Below are 16297 nucleotides of genomic sequence, written 5' to 3'. Positions count from 1 at the left end.
TGACACACTCCCGGGAGCACCTGTAAATAATTACAAATTCCCCGGAACACCCTGTAAATACTGACACTCTCACCAAGAGCCCCTGTAAATACTGACACAGTCCCTGAACCCCTGTAGATCGCGGGAATTTTTCAGTATTTAAAGGAGGCCCCGGGAAATGCGTCAGTCTTTGCAGAGGGTCCCAGGGACTGTCAGTATTTTCAGGATTTGCTGGGACTGTGTCAATATTTACAGGGGGTCCCACGGAGTGTGTCAGTTTTACAGGTGATTTCAGGGACTTTGTCAGTATTTCCAGGGGGTCACACAGATGTGTCAATATTCACAGTGTGTCCCCGGGGACTCTGTTGGTCTTGACAGGGGATTACCAGGTCGTGTGTCAATATTTACAGGTTGTCCCTGTGTGTGTGTGTGTGTGTGTGTGTGTGTCAATATTTACAGGGTGTCCCTGTGTGTGTGTGTGTGTGTGTGTGTGTGCGTGTGGGTATTTACAAAGAGTCCCTGGGGAGTGTGTCAGTGTTCATTGTGGCTCCAGGAGAGACTGTCAGTATTTATAGGACGTCCAGGGAGACTGTTAGTCTTTACAGGGGGTCCTCAGGAGTTTGTCAGAGGGTGAACGCTGAGGCAGTGCCTCATTATGCAGGTGTCAGAATTCAGATAGTGTCCCTTGATGAGAGGGTCAGTACTGAGGTATTGCAGCTCTGTGAGCAGGTCAGTTCTTAACCAGTGTCTCGTTGTCAAGTGGTCAGTATTGAGGCAGTGACTCCATGCTGGATGGTCAGTGTTGAGGAAGTGCCTCATTGTTAGAGGAACATTACGGAGGGTAAGTCTCAAGGTAATGGTGACAGAACTGAGACAGAGCCACATGATCAGAGATTCAGGGCTAAGGGATTGACTCAATCACAGCATTGTCTTGAGGCAGTCCCTCTTTGTGAGAGGTTTAGTTCTGATGGAGCGCATTTGTCAGAGCGATCCATACTGATCCAGTGCCTCATTGTAGTGGGGTCAGACTGAGAGGCTGCTCAACAATTATCAAGTCAGTTGTGACATATTACAGTTCTATCCTGGGGTCAGTCCTGACAGAGTGCCTCATTGCCAGAGTATCAGTACTGAGGTATTGAAGCGCTGTCTGAGCATCAGGGGTAGGGAGTGCCTCATTGTCACAGGGTCAGAAATGTGGGAGTGCGTTATTGTCAAAGGGTCAATGCTGAGGGAGTGCTGCCATTTAAGGGGGAAAGAATTAAGCAAGTTGCTCACATTTCAAGGGCCAGTACTGAAATAGTTTTGCACTGGGAGGTCAGTGTGGAGGGAGGGCCTCAGAAGCAGTGGGTCAGTATGACGGTTTCCCTTATTGTCAGGGGGACAGTTCTGAGGCACTGACTCGTTGTCAGAGGGTCAGTACGGAGGTATTGAATCACTATCAGCGTATCAGAACTGTGGGGCTGTTTTCTTGTCACAGCGTCAAAACTGACGCAGTGCCTCATGAAAAATGGGTTAGAATTGCGAGAGACCCACACATTACACAATCAGTAATGATGTATCGCAGCATTGTGAGATGGTCAGAATGAGAGAGGGCCTCATTGTCACAGGGTCTGCACTGAGCGAATTCATCATTTTCAGACACTCCGTAGAGGCAGAGCCTCATTGTGATCGGGTCAGAATTGAGGGAGTGCCACTTGATTACAGGGGCAATACTGAGGTATTGCAGTTCTGTCAGGTGGTCAAATCTGATGGAGCTCCTCATTGTCCGGAGATCAGCACTGAGGTATTGAAACACTGTCAGAGCATAAGGGCTGAGGTGTTACAGGTCTATGAGAGGTCAGTACTACGGGAGTGCCTCATTATCAGAGGTCCAGTACCGAGGGAGTGCACAATCGTCAGACTGTCAGTACTGAGGGAATGCCTGATTGAGACATTCCTTGTGTACTGACCCTTTGAACAATGTAATGTATGATGAGAGATGCAGTGCTGAAGGAGTGCCTCATTCTCAGTGTCAGTTCTGAGGCAGGGTCACATTGCTGGAGGGTTGTTCTGACTTAGTGCATTAGTAACAGAGGGTCAATACTGAGGCAGTATCTCATTTTAGGGGTTTAGAATTCATGGGTGCTACATAATTAGGAGGTTAGCCCCGAGGTATTGCAGCTCAGGTGCGGTCATTAGTAAGGGGGGAGTGCAACATTGTCAGGGGTCAATTCTGAGGTGTCAGAAAAAGTCCTCCCAGAAACTTCAGCAGGACTTGACAAAATCTGTACAAGTGAAGCAATGCCTGGCCCGTTAAATAAGAGCAGGTTTGTTGGAGCCTATAGAAAGGATAGACCTCAGTGTAATGGAGGAAGCATTGAGGGAGTCCTGTACTGATAATACAAGATAATAATTCATACATAATTGCAGCATTGTCAGAGGATCAGAACAGCCAGAGTGCATTATTATGAGAGACTGAACACAGATGAGGAGCTTCATTGGAACAGGTTCAGAATTATTGGTGAGCAACACATTCACAAGGTCAGTACGGAAGTATTGCATTTCTATTGGAGGCTCAATTCTGAGGAATTACCTCTGTCAGAAGTTAGTACTTTGTCAGTAGTGAGGAATTGTGGCATTGTCACTGTGTTGGTCTGAGAAAGTGCCTCTTTATCAGAGGGTCAGAATTGATGGGAGTGCTACATGATTAGATGCTCAGGACTAACAGATTGCAGGACTGTCGGCGGGTCAGATCTGTGGGAGTGATCATTGTGAGATGGTCGCTGATGTCCAACCCAAAAACAGAGCGCCCTGTAAATAACTCCTTTAAAAAAAAGGCCCCTTTAACTAAACCCGAAAACAGAGCCCCCGTATCTAAGTCCGAACACACAGAACCCACTAAATTACCCCTAAAACACGAAGCTCACTGTGAATAAACCCCAAACACAGATGGCCCTGTAAATGAACACGAAAGAATAGAGCCTCCTAAAACAAACAGCACCCGTGAAATAAAGCCCAAAACACAGGAACCCCAGTGTATAAACCCTGACATTCAGAGCCCCCTGTAGATAAACACTAAAAAAAAAGTAAAAACTAAAAGGAACTGTGGATACAGTAAAATCAGGAACAAAACCAAAATTGCTGGAAAAGCTCAGCCCTCACGCTAGCCCAATCCGGCACTCACCAGAGCCTCAGGCCCAAACTAAGCCAAGCTTCAGCCGCACTCCTCGCCCTCACACACGGAGCCGCCTGCACAGATGCCCTCAGACACCTTTCTATAATCCGTAAAAAGCGGTCTTCACTGTAAATAACCCCTAAAACACAGAGTCCTGTTCAAACAAACTTCTACAATATCAACTTCACCCCCTGTAATTATACGCTCAAATACAGAGACCCCTTTAAATGAACACGAACACATATCCCCCAGGAAGTAAAAGGTGAAATACCGGGCTCCTTCTAAACAAAGCCGAAGGCACAGAGCACCTGTCAATGCACCCCAACATCGAGCCGACCTGTATATTATCCGTAAAACAGGGCCCCTTACAAATAAACCCTAAAAGACAGAGCTGGCTGTAAGTAAAGAGCCCCTTGTAAATAAATACCAAAACACACAGTAAAAACCGGAAGAACTGAGGATGCTGCAAATCAGGGAAAATATCCAAAGTTGCTGGAAAAGCTCAGCAAGTCTGACAGCATCTGTGAGGGAAAAGAAAGAGTTAACGTTTTGGGTCAGGTGATCCTTCCTCAGAACCTCTGGCTGGCGCGTCTTCAGTAATGCAGGGTGAATTGCTTTAAAATATCCTTTTTCTGTGAGGCTCTATAACATTATAATAGAAAAACATCAGAACTAAGCAGGAGTAGGCCATCCGGCCCCTCGAGACTGCCCCGCTGTTCAATAAGATCCTGGCTGATCTTTTTGAGACTCAGGTCCACTCACCCACTCGCTCACCATAAACCTAAATTCCTTTCATGTTCATAACGTGATCTGGTCTTGCCTTAAACACATTCAGCGAGGTAGTTTCAACTGCTTCACTGGGCAGGGTATTCCACAGATTGACAACCCTTTGGGTGAAGAAGTTCCTCCTGTCCTCAGTCTGACATCTGCTTCCTTTTATTTTGAGCTATACCCGCCTCGACCTAGTCTCACCTCCCTGTCTCCACCTTATCTATTCCCTTCATAATCTTGTATGTTTCTATAAACTCTCCCCTCATTCTTCTGAATTCCCATGAGTATAATCCCAGCCAACTCAGACTCTCCTCATATTCCAACCCTCTCAACTCTAGAATCAACCAAGTCAGTCTCCTCTGTGCCCCCTCCAGTGACAGTATATCCCTTCTCAAGTCAGGAGACCAAAACTGCACACAGTAGTCCAGGTGGAGCTTCATCAGGACCCTATACAGCTGCAGCATAGCCTCCCTGTTTTAACTCCATCCTTCTCGCAATGACAGACAAAATTCTATTTGCCTTTATAATTATCTGCTACAATATTACTTTGAGCGATTCCTGCACAACGACACCCAAGTCACTTTGCACAGTAACATGCTGCAATTTTTTTACCATTTGAACCATAGCCTACTTTGTTGTTATTCCTATCAAAATGGATGACCTCACATTTATTGACATTGAACTCCATCTGCCAGACCATTGCCCACTCACTTAGACTGTATAACCATCTGCAGGCCTTCAGTTCTTCTGCACACTTTGCTCTCCCGCTCATCTTAGTGTCATCTGCAAATGTTGACACACCACACTTCATCCCCGACTATAAATCATATGTATCAATTGTAAACAATTGCAGTCCCAACACTGATCCCTGAGACACACTACTTGCCACTGACCGCCAACCAGATAAACACCCATTTACCCCTACTCTTTGTTTTCTGCTAGTCAATCAATCCTCTGTCCATGCCAATACATTACCTGTAATGTCATGCAACTTTATCTCATGTCGCAGCCTTGGCATCTAGTCAAATGCCTTCTTGAAATCCAGATACATGATATCCACAGGTTCCCCATTGTCCACCATGCAAGTATGTCCTCAAAGAATTCCACCAAATTAATTAAACATGACCTCCCCTTCATGAGCCCATGCTGGCTGTTCCCAATGAGACAATTTATATCCAGTTGTCTTGCTATTATCTTCCTCAATGATGGATTCACGCATTCTCCCAACAACCGAAATTAAGCTAACTGACCTATAGTTACGTGCTTTTTGGAAAGCAGCCAATGTGACACCACTGTTTAAAAAGGAAGTTTACAATCTGCGGGAACCAGCCCAGATTCCAGTGAATTTTGGTAAATAATTACTGGTGCAAGCCTCTTTACTATATTGTTGTACTAAAGGTCCTCTTTACCAATGTACCCACAAGCACTACATATTAGCGCTCTCACGCTCTCATTCATTCATAACTTTACTGACCTCTTACTGGCATAGCTTGTTTAATATTACCGCATTTCATTCATAAAATTGCCATCTTGTCATACCTTTCACTATGAAAGGGAGACTGAATTAAAATGCTCCTTCCACCCCATTTACAGCCCTTTCACAGTTTTAATCCTCACGGCTTTATTTTGCTGACAGCTGCAAAACGTGTGTCCACATCAGTGTCTATCCCTGAGTACATGTTAATTTTCTAACCTATTCAGAACAATACCATCGTGTCATCGTTTGAAGAAGCATAATATTAATCAGCCCTCAGCAACCGTCTCCCAGGACTTGAATAGCTTGCAGGATATCAAACAAGTTTTCTGCATTAGCAGAGATAGTAGGAACAGCAGATGCTGGAGAATCTGAGATAACAAGGTGTAGAGGTGGATGAACACAGCAGGTCAAGCATCAGAGGAGCAGGAAGATTGATGTTTCAGGCCTAGATGCTTCTTCAGAAATTGGGAAGGGGAAGGAGATTCTGAGATAACGAGGGAGAGAGGGGGAGACGGATAGAAGATGCATAGAGGAGAAGGTAGGTGGAGAGGAGACAGACAGGTCAGAGAGGTGGGGATGGAGCCAGTAAAGGTGAGTGTAGATGGGGATGTAGGAAGGAGCTGGGTCAGTCCAGGGAGGATGGACAGGTCAAGGGAGCGGAATGAAGTTAGTAGGTAGGAGATGGAGGTTGGGGCTTGAGGTAGGAGGAAGGACAAGGGTAGGGAGGCAAGGGCGAGCTGGGCTGGTTTTGGGATGCGGTGGGGGAGGAGAGATTTTGAAGCTTATGAAGCCCACATTGACACCATTGGGCCGCAGGGTTCCCAAGCGGAATATGAGATGCTGTTCCTGCAACCTTCGGGTGACATCGTTGTGGCACTGCAGGAGGCTCAAGATGGACATGTCGTCTGAGGAATGGGAGGGGGTGTTGAAACAGTTCGCGACTGGGAGGCGCAGTTGTTGAGTGCGAACCAAGTGTAGGTATTCTGCAAAGCGGTCCCCAAGCCTCCACTTGGTTTCCCCAATGTAGAGGATGCCACAACGCGAGCAGTGGATGCAGGAGACCACATTGGCAGATGTGCAAGTGAACATCTGCTTGAGGTGGAAAGTGTTCTTAGGGTCTGGGATGGGGAGTGAGGGGAGTGGTGTAGGGGCAGGTGTAGCACTTCTTGCAGTTGCAGGGAACAATGTGCCAGGTGTATTGGGGCTGGAGGGGAGTGTGGAGCAGACAAAGCAGTCAGAGAGACAGTGGTCCCTCCAGAAAGCAGATAAGGGTGGGGAGGGAGATATGTCTTTGGTGGAGTCAGATTGAAGATGATGGTTGGAGGATGATATGTTAGATCCAGAGGTTGGTGGCGTGGTACGTGAGGATGAGGGGGATTGTGTTTTGGTTGTTATTGCGGAGAGGGGGCATGAATTACGGGAAATGTGGGAGACGCGGTCAAGGGCGTTCTCGACCACTGTGGGGATCGGGGGGAGGATTTGCGGTCCTTGAAATATGAGGAACCCTGAGATGTATTGGAGTGGAATGCCTCATCCTGGGAGCAGGTGTGGCGGAGGTGAAGGAATTGAGAACAGGGGATTTTTTTTGCAGGAAGGTGGGTGGGAGGAGATGTATTCTAGGTAGCTGTGGGAGTCGGTGAAATAGATATCAGTTTCTAGGTGGTTGCCGGAGATGGAAACAGAGAGGTCCAGGAAGGTGAGACAGGTATTAGAAATAGTCCAGGTGAACAGGTATTAGAAATAGTCCAGGTGAACTTATGGTTGAAGTGGAAGGTGTTGGTGAAGTGGATGAACTGTTCAAGCTCCTGGTGGGAGCACGAGGCGGCGCCGATACAGTCGTTAATGTTATGGAGGAAGAGGTGGATTTAGGGCCAGTGTAACTACGGAAGAGGGACTGTTCCATGCAACCTACAAAAAGGCAGGCAAAGCTTGGGCCCATGCGATGTTTCTTGTGACTGCAGCCCCCTGGCGGCCCGCCCGTGGTGGTGCTCATCTTTGCTGCGATCTGCCGGGTCGGTCCCCGAAAGGCAGCATCGGTTCCCCATCTCCGCCCTCCCTACAAACCAACCCTTTAAAGGCGGAAGGCACCCACCCCCTTCTCATAAAGGTCAGGTTGCGGGGTGGGGGGGCACGGCGAGAGGGTGCCAGAGGCTGCTTTTATTTTGGCGCAACCCTAATCTGGGGGTTATCTAGCACCCCCGCACCCGCAGAAATAGGGATTATGGGTGCACACCGCTAATTTTGGATTCCTCTTTAGAATAAAAAGTAGAGGGGGAGTGTGAATAGGGTTTTGGGATGGGGGATGGGATAGGTTGTGGGTGTGGGGGTGGGGGTGTAGGTCGGGTTGGGGGAGAGGGGGAAGAAGGTGCCCCTCTCCTTCCATTTAAGGGTGCGTACCCACAATTTGGCCCCTTAGGCTCTTTCCTGTTCTGGTTAGGGTTAGGCCAATGGTGAAGGTTAGGGTTTGGGCTGAGGTTAGGGTGAGGGCTGATGCCTGGCACTCCCTCCATACTGACCCTCTAATATGTATGTACACCCTAAAACACACAGTTTCCGGTAAATATGCCCTAAATCACAGAGTACCATGTAAATCAGCCCAAAAAAGAGAGGGCCCTGAAGATAAGCCCTGTAACGCTGAGTTCACTGTAAATAAACCCTAAAACACAGATCACTGTAAACAAACCCAAAGACACAGAAAACCCTGTAAATAAACCATGAAATACAGAAAACCCTGTGAATAAACTCTAAAAACACAGATCTCACTGTAAATAAACCCTAAACACAGATCTCACTACCGACAAACCCTCAATCAGAGAGCTCCCTGTAAGTAAACCCTAACGCAAAGCTAGCTGTAAATAAACCCTAAAACACAGTGCCCTCTGTAAACAAGCTCTAAATCAGAGCTCACTGTAAATATTCCCTAAAACACGGAGATCACTGTAAAAAAGAAACTCAGAACAAAGAGCCACTCGTAAATTTTCCTAAAACACAGAGTCCCTTGTAAAAAGCCCGAAAACACAGAACCTCCTGTAAATAAAACCTAGAACACAGAGCCTTCTGTAAATAAACTATTAAACACAGAAACAAAGTTGCTGGAAAAGCTCAGCAGGTCTGACAGCATCTGTGGAGGAGAAAAATGAGTTAACTTTTCGAGCCTGGGTACCCTTCCATTCTGAGGAATGGTTGCTGGACCTGAAAAGTTAACTCGTTTTTCTCCTCCACAGATGCTGCCAGACCTGCTGAGCTTTTCCAGCAACTTTGTTTTTGTTCCTGATTTCCAGCATCCACAGTTCTTTTGGTTCTTATTAAACACAGAACCCACGTTAGATAAAACCTAAAGCACAGAGCTCAAGTACATAAAGTACATAACCATAAACGCAGAGCCCCCAGTAAATAAGATTTAGGGCTGAGGCTAGGTTTCATATTTATGCGAGTGTGAACATTAGGGCTGAGGCTAGGCTTAGGTTTAAAGCTGGTGTTATCTCTGAGGGTAGCGTGGAAGAAAGCAGCTTTGCATTCCCAGAGACAGAGTTGAGGGAGAGCATCTGTGTATTCCATAGGAGGCACGGGAACCATTGTAACCTTAACAGATCAAATAATATGACAGATTAGTTTACAATTAAAGATCATTGTGACTGTGGTCACAAGGTGAAGAGCTGGATGAACGCAGCAGGAAAAGCAGCACCAGAGGAGCAGGAAAGCTGACGTTTCGGGCCGAGACCCTTCTTCAGAAATGGGGGAGGGGAAGTGGGTTGTGAAATAAATAGGGAGAGAGGAGAGGCCGATAGAAGACGGATAGAGGAGAAATTAAGTGGGAGGACGGGATAGGTGGGAGGAAGGACAGGTTCGGGAGGCAGGGACCAGCTGGGCTGGTTTTGGAATGCGGTCAGGGGAGGGGAGATTTTGAAGTTTGTCAAGTCCACATTGACACCATTGGGGTACAGGGTCCCTAACCTGTCATTCCTACCACCTCAAAACCCAGCCCCATCTCCTACCTACTAACCTCATCCTGCCCCCTTGGCCTGTCCATCCTCCCTGGACTGACCTATCTCCTCCCTAACTCCCACCTACATTCACCTTTACTGGCTCCATCCCTGCCTCTTTGGCTTGTCTGTCTCCTCTCCACCGATCTTCTCCTCTATCCATTTTCTGTCTGCCTCCCCGCTCTCCCTATTTATTTCAGATCCCCCTCCCCCTACCATTTCTGAAGAAGGGTCTCGCCCAAAACACCAGCCTTCCTGCTCATTTGCTGCTGCTTGGCCTGCTGTGTTTATCCAGCTCTACACCTTGTTAACCCTGTAAATATGCTCTCAAGCACAGACACCCCTTTAAATAAATCCTAAGAAGGGTCATTCAGGAAATAAAATGTAAAAGAAACCATAAAAGCCAGAGTCCCTGTAAATAAAGTGTAAAATATAGAGCTCCAAGTAAATAAATCCTGAAACACTGTGCCCCCTGCAAATCCTCCCTTAAACTAAGCCTCCTGCAAATAAACTCGCAGAGGCGACTGTAAACAAACCCCAAAACACAGGACCTCCAGTTAATAAAGCCTAAAACAGAAGGCCCACTGTAAATCAACATGAAAAAACACAGCTCCCACTGCAGCTCTGCGAATTAGTCGGATTGAGTTAGTACCTCAGTCAGCAAGTCAGTTCTGAGGCAGGGCCGCTTTGTCAAAGAGTCAGATTTGAGGGAGTACCATTGGATGATGGTTATTGCAGCACTGTGAGAGTACTGGAGTGAGAGAGCACCTCACTGTCAGAGGGTCAGTACTGAGGGGGTACCTCACTGTCAGAGAATCAGTACTGAGGGAGTACGTCACTGTCAGAGGGTCAGTACCGAGGCAGTACCTCACTGTCAGAGAATCAGTACTGAGGGAGAACCTCACTGTCAGAGGGTCACTACTGTGGGAGAACCTTACTGTCAGAGGGTCAGTACTGAGGGAGAACCTCACTGTCAGAGGGTCAGTACTGAGGGAGAACCTCACTGTCAGAGGGTCAGTACTGAGGGAGAACCTCACTGTCAGAGGGTCAGTACTGAGGGAGCACTTCATTGTCAGAGGGTCAGTACTGATGGAGTACCTCACTGTCAGAGAATCAGTACTGTTGTCATGTTCGTTTTCGGGGACCCTCACGGATTTGTTGCAATAACAAGACACTGACCTGTTTAGAAAAACATGAATCCTTTTATTACCAAGCCAGTACAAGCTGTGGAGAATCACAGTACTTCACTCGGCCCAGAGCGCAGAGTCTCGCAGGTAATTCTCCCCGAGCAGCGGACAGTCCCCGCTCTTCATACTTTACAAAATACATGATACATAAAATAATTACACATTTTACAATGACATGATACCTAAAATAATTACTACAACAGACAAAGATAGGATACCAAACAATTATTACATCAAGAACATGAAAGACCAGGATGTAGTCCCGAAGATAATAAAATGTGAGGCTGGATGAACACAGCACATCTCAGGATGCTGCTGGACTTGCTGTGTTCGTCCAGCCTCGCATTTTATTATCTTGGATTCTCCAGCATCTGCAGTTCCCATTTTCACAGGATATAGTATCGATTGCTCTTGAAGTGGCTGCTGATGGCATGAGGCGATTTCAAGTTGTTATCCGGACAGATTGTTCTAGCCAGACACACTGGCAACTTGAAATCACAAACTCAGTGCCCTGGCCCCTTTGTCAGCGACAGAAATTGCTTGCTTTAGAAGTTTCACACCTTTACAAATGTTCCCCACCGAACCCTATTTGACACAGTTTAATTCTAATTATATTCAGTCAGGAAGCTTAAGACAGTGTCTGCATACCGATGTGTGGGAAGACAAAGAGTTACAAAAGTTTTACACTGAATTCCGAGCTGGGCAGGAAGCTTCAGGGCAGTGCCTGCATCCCTGTGCGTAGGCAGATAAAAGACTTTAATTTGTAGAAGTATAGAAATCAATGGGATGTTATACAATAACATCTCATTGTGAGAGTACCTCATGGTCAGAGGGTCAGTACCGTAGACGTGCAGTGTTGTCTGACTGCCAATCGGGTCAGGATTGAGGGCTATTACAGGGACAGGACTGAGGTATTTGAAATAGGGCAATGGCTGGTGTGGATCCTTTTTATTTTTTTAAAATTAGACGATACCAGAAAGATTATCAACCCGATGTGATTTGATTGGGCTGACAATCAGTTGATGACAGCAGAAAGGTCAGTGGCCTGATTACCGCGGCCGGGACTTGAGATTTCACTATTGCCGACCTTCTCATTCTTCTCGTTCAATTTCACGGAAGAGCTGTTTTGAGAGAGAGTAGGAACTTTCTGAAAGTGATCGCGGGCCCTAGTCAATATGTATCTAACAGAGACGTGGTAAAGCAGAAACTTGTTTGATGTCCCGCCAGCTATTCAAGTCCTGGGAGACGTTTGTTGAGGGCTGATTAATATTATAATTATTCATAGTTTCGGCTGACACGATGGATGGGAAGATATTGTTCTGAATAGATTAGAAAATTAACATAGTCAGGGATTGACTCTGATGTAGACACAGGTTTGGACACTGTCAGCAACACGAGTTCAAACTGTGAAAAGGCAGTAATGCGTGGAAGGAACATTTTAATTTATAGTCTCCCTTTATTAGTGAAAAGTATGGCAAGATCGCAATTTTATGAATGAATGAATGAAATGCGTAACAGTAAACAGAGGACCCTAGTGAGTGGTCAGTAAAGTTATGAATGAATGAGAGCGCGATAGTGGCCACATGGAGCGCTGTGGGTGAATTGGTAAAGAGGACCTTTCGTACAACAGTAAAGAGGCTCATGATATAATGTCACACAAAAACCACACAAAAGGATATTTGAAGGCGATTGGCCCTGTATCACTAAAGACACACCAGCCAGCCTCCGGAAGCCTTGTTAAGTGCTAACCGATATGAGTAAACAGGGCAGACCACAGGATATTCAGGGGCAAAAGTTACAAGATTAACAAGTGACCACTTTTCTGAAGAAGGGTCTAGGCCCGAACCGTCAGCCTTCCTGCTGCTTGGCATGCTGTGTTCATCCGGCTCGACACCTTGTTCTCTCAGACCACGTGAGCGAACGAGTTTGGCGTGTTTGAGTCTGACTGGTAAATATGTGATACACAACCATTTGATGTTACTGACTGCCTGGTGAATTGAAAACTGAAATAACTGCGGATGCTGCAAATCAGGAACAAAAACAAAGTTTCTGGAAAAGCCCAGCAGAACTGAGGGAGGTTCTGTGGAAGGGTCACCGAACCGGAACCGGTTTGCTCTGTTTTTCAACTGACAAATGCTGCCAGACCTGCTGAGCTTTTGCAGCAACTTTGTATTTGTTTTCTGATTTGCAACATCCGCAGTTTTTTTGGGTTTTTACTCAGTGTTTTAGAGTTTATTTACAGGGCGCACTTTATTTATCGCGAGCTCTGTCTTTTAGGGTTTATTCGTGAAGGGCCCTGTCTTACAGATAGTTTACAGGTCGGCTCAGTATTCGGGTGCATGAAGAGGTGCGCTCTGTTTTCGGCTTTATTCAGCCCTGTCTTTTCCTCTCTCCTTCCTGGAGGATGTGTGTTAAGAGTTCTTTTTAAAGGGGTCTGAGTATTTGAGTGTACAATTATAGGGGGCTCTGTGTTTTTCAGTGTCCTGTATGTTTTTGACTTAATTTACAGGGTAGATCTGTGCTTTATGGCTTATTTACAGGGGGCTCTGTGTTGCAGTGCTTCTACACTGGCGGGGTGGGGGGTCTCTGTTTTAGAGTTTATTTACAATGAGGCCTGTGTTTTTGGGTTATTTACAAAGAGCTCTGTGATTTAAGGTTTACATAGAAAGGTGTATTCTAAGGTTTATTTACAGAAGGCTCTCTGCTTTAGGGTTTATTTACAGTGACCAGTGTAGTTTAGGATTTATTTCCAGTGAGCTCTGGGTTTTAGCATTTATTTACAGGAGGATCTTCATTTCATGGTTTTATTTCAGTTGGATCTTTGTTTCAGGGTTTTTTTTAAAACAATGAGCTCTGTGTCTTATTTACTGTGCCATCTGCGTTTTTGAGTTTATTTGCAGAGCATTCTGTGTTTTTGAGTTTATTTCCAGGAGGCTCTCTGTTTTAGGGTTTGTTTGCAGGATCCTCTGTGTTTTAAGATTTAATTTACTGTTTATTTGCATGGGTACTCTCTGTTTGAGGCACTGGCTGAGTACTGACCTTCTGACAATGTGGTACTCATTCAGATCTGACCCTCCAGCAATGAGGTACTGTGTCAGAACTGATCCGCTGACAGTAAAGCACTGCCCCCTCAGTTCTGACCCTCTGACAGAGCTGCAATCGTTCAGGACTGAACTTCTGATCATGCTGTACTCCATCAACTCTGAACCCAATGCATTGAGGTACTGACTCAGTATTTACTGTGTGCAAGTAATATACTCACTCAGAACTAACCCTCTAGCAATGTGAGCCTGCCTCAGAACTAACCCTGTAACAATGAGGCACTGACCTCAGCACCAAATCTCTCATTACGCGGCTCTCCCCAGTTTTGAGGCACTCCTTCCGTACTGACCCACGAACAATGAGGCACACACTCAAGAATGATCCTTCAATGAGGTATCACCTTATAACAGAGCGACTGACATCAAGGCCCTCTCTTTGGACTGTGTCTGATAATGAGGCACTGACTTGGTTCTGACCCTCTGACAATGAGGCATTCTGTCAAGTCTTACTGCATTAAAATGAGGCACCCTCTGACTGATCTGAAATGCCTCAGTATAGACCCTCTGACTGATCTGAAACACCACTTCTTGGACCCTCTCAATGACAATCTTTTAATTCTGACACCATTACAGTGAGGGTCTGCCTTGGTGCTGACACTCTGTCAAAGAGACGTTGCCTCAGAACTGAGCTGCTGACAATTAGCCAGTGCCTTAGGTACTGATGAGTGAATAAAAAGGCCCGCTCTCAGCACTGACACTGCAGCAATGAGGTATTGCTACAGAATTGACCCACAAAGGGCTCATAATTGAGGGTGTGCCTACTGATTGAAGGGTGCGGATTGAGGTGTTGCAGAACTGTCAGAGGGTCAGAACTGAGGTATTGCATCATTGTCAGATGGTCCATTCTGAGGCAGTGCCTCGGTGTAGCAGTGTCAGAATTGAGGGTATGCACATGTTTAACTCATCAGGAATGAGCTTTAAGCAGCTCTATCAGAGGCTCAGCACTGACTGCCTGCCTCATTCTCATAGGATCAACACTGATATATTGAAGCACTGTTAGATCTTCAGTGCTGAGTGGGTCAGAACTGAGGGAGTGCATTGCTGTCAGAGGCAGTGCCTCATTATGCAGGTGTCAGAATTCAAGGCATGCCCCATGAATGGAGGGTCAGGACTGAGGTATTGCAGCTCTATTCAGAACCAGTGGCTCGTTGTCAAGTGGTCAATGCTGAGGCAGCGACTCAATTCTGTACAGTCAGTCTTGAGGAAGTGCCCCATTATTAGAGGGCCAATACGAAGGGTAAGTCTCAATGCAATCATGATAGAACTGAGACAGAGGCGCATGATCAGAGATGAGATTACCTACAGTGTGGAAACAGGCCCTTCAGCCCAGTAAGTCCACACCGCCCGTTGAAGCATCCCAGCCAGACCCATCCCCCTCAAACCCACACACCCCTGAACACTACGGGCAATTTAGCATGGCCAATCCACCTAGCCTGCACATCTTTGGACTGTGGGAGGAAACTGGAGCGCCCACATAGGAGGAGGCCCACATAGATAGCGGGAACTGCCGATGCTGGGGAATCTGAGATAACAAAGTGTAGAGCTGGATGAACACAACAAGCCAAGCAGCATCATCCAGCTCGACAGCTGTTATCTCAGATTCTTTAGCGTCCATTTTCTGACGAAAGATCTAGACCAAAAACGTCAGCTTTCTGACTCCTCTGATGCTGCTCGGCCTGCTGTGCTCATTCAGCTCGACCCCGTGTTATCATAGAGATAGCACGTTGGGTGTCTTTGCTACATTATGTTTTGTAAGTGTCATAAGAACTTAGATGAATGGCTTCAACATACAAATAATTTTAACGTGAATAAATTTACATTTGGACTCTGATAAAATAAAAAGGAACCTAGACTTGTTTGAAAATTAAATCGACTTAATTAATTCAGCCATATAATTGGCATAAAAATATAAGAAATTAATCCTACTCTCAAACTTGGAGATGTTTTTGTTTGGAATTAGGGTGTTGAAGGTGGAGATGTGGTCAATAAGTAGGAGCTTGACGTAGATGCCCTTGTTATCTGGACATTCCAGAGATGTGTGTAAAGCCAAGGAGAGGGCATCTCCCATGGATCTGCTGCATCAGCAGGTGAATTGCAGTGGAACAAGGGAATGTGGGAGGCTGGAGTTGATGTGACCCATGACCAACCTCTCAAAACACTTCGTAGTCATAAATATGGATGGAAGAGCCGCTGGGCAGTAGTCATTGAGGCTTCTGGAAAAAATTGCTGCCATTCAGTGCAAGGATCTTAAAGCATTAGCATGAACGTCAGAAAATTGGAGAAGCCTCGAGCATATGAGCACAGGTAGCTGAGGGTAGGGATGGCGGGTATTACAGAAATCAAAGAGGGCGAGAGAGTGAGTCAGAGATCATAGTGAGCAAATGATTAGCCTGGTAGGCAGTGGAAATACATGATTTTACATGGAACATGCAGACATCTTCGAAAAACAGGACATTGAATTTTCCAAGTTTTGGAAATTAGTGTTATAGTTGATTTAAAGTGAATCAAATTACTTTTCACTTTGGTTATGGATTTTGAGGAATGGATGGTCCCCCTGAGATTGAAATTGGAGAAAGATTTCAGGATTTTTTCATGTTCCTGTCTTTCTGTTATGCCCCTAGGGAAAAAAGCCTTGAAAGTGCCGT

This window comes from Stegostoma tigrinum, unplaced genomic scaffold (genome assembly GCF_030684315.1).
Source record: "Stegostoma tigrinum isolate sSteTig4 unplaced genomic scaffold, sSteTig4.hap1 scaffold_434, whole genome shotgun sequence".
Lineage (NCBI taxonomy): Eukaryota > Metazoa > Chordata > Chondrichthyes > Orectolobiformes > Stegostomatidae > Stegostoma > Stegostoma tigrinum.
This window is presented reverse-complemented; position numbering follows the sequence as displayed.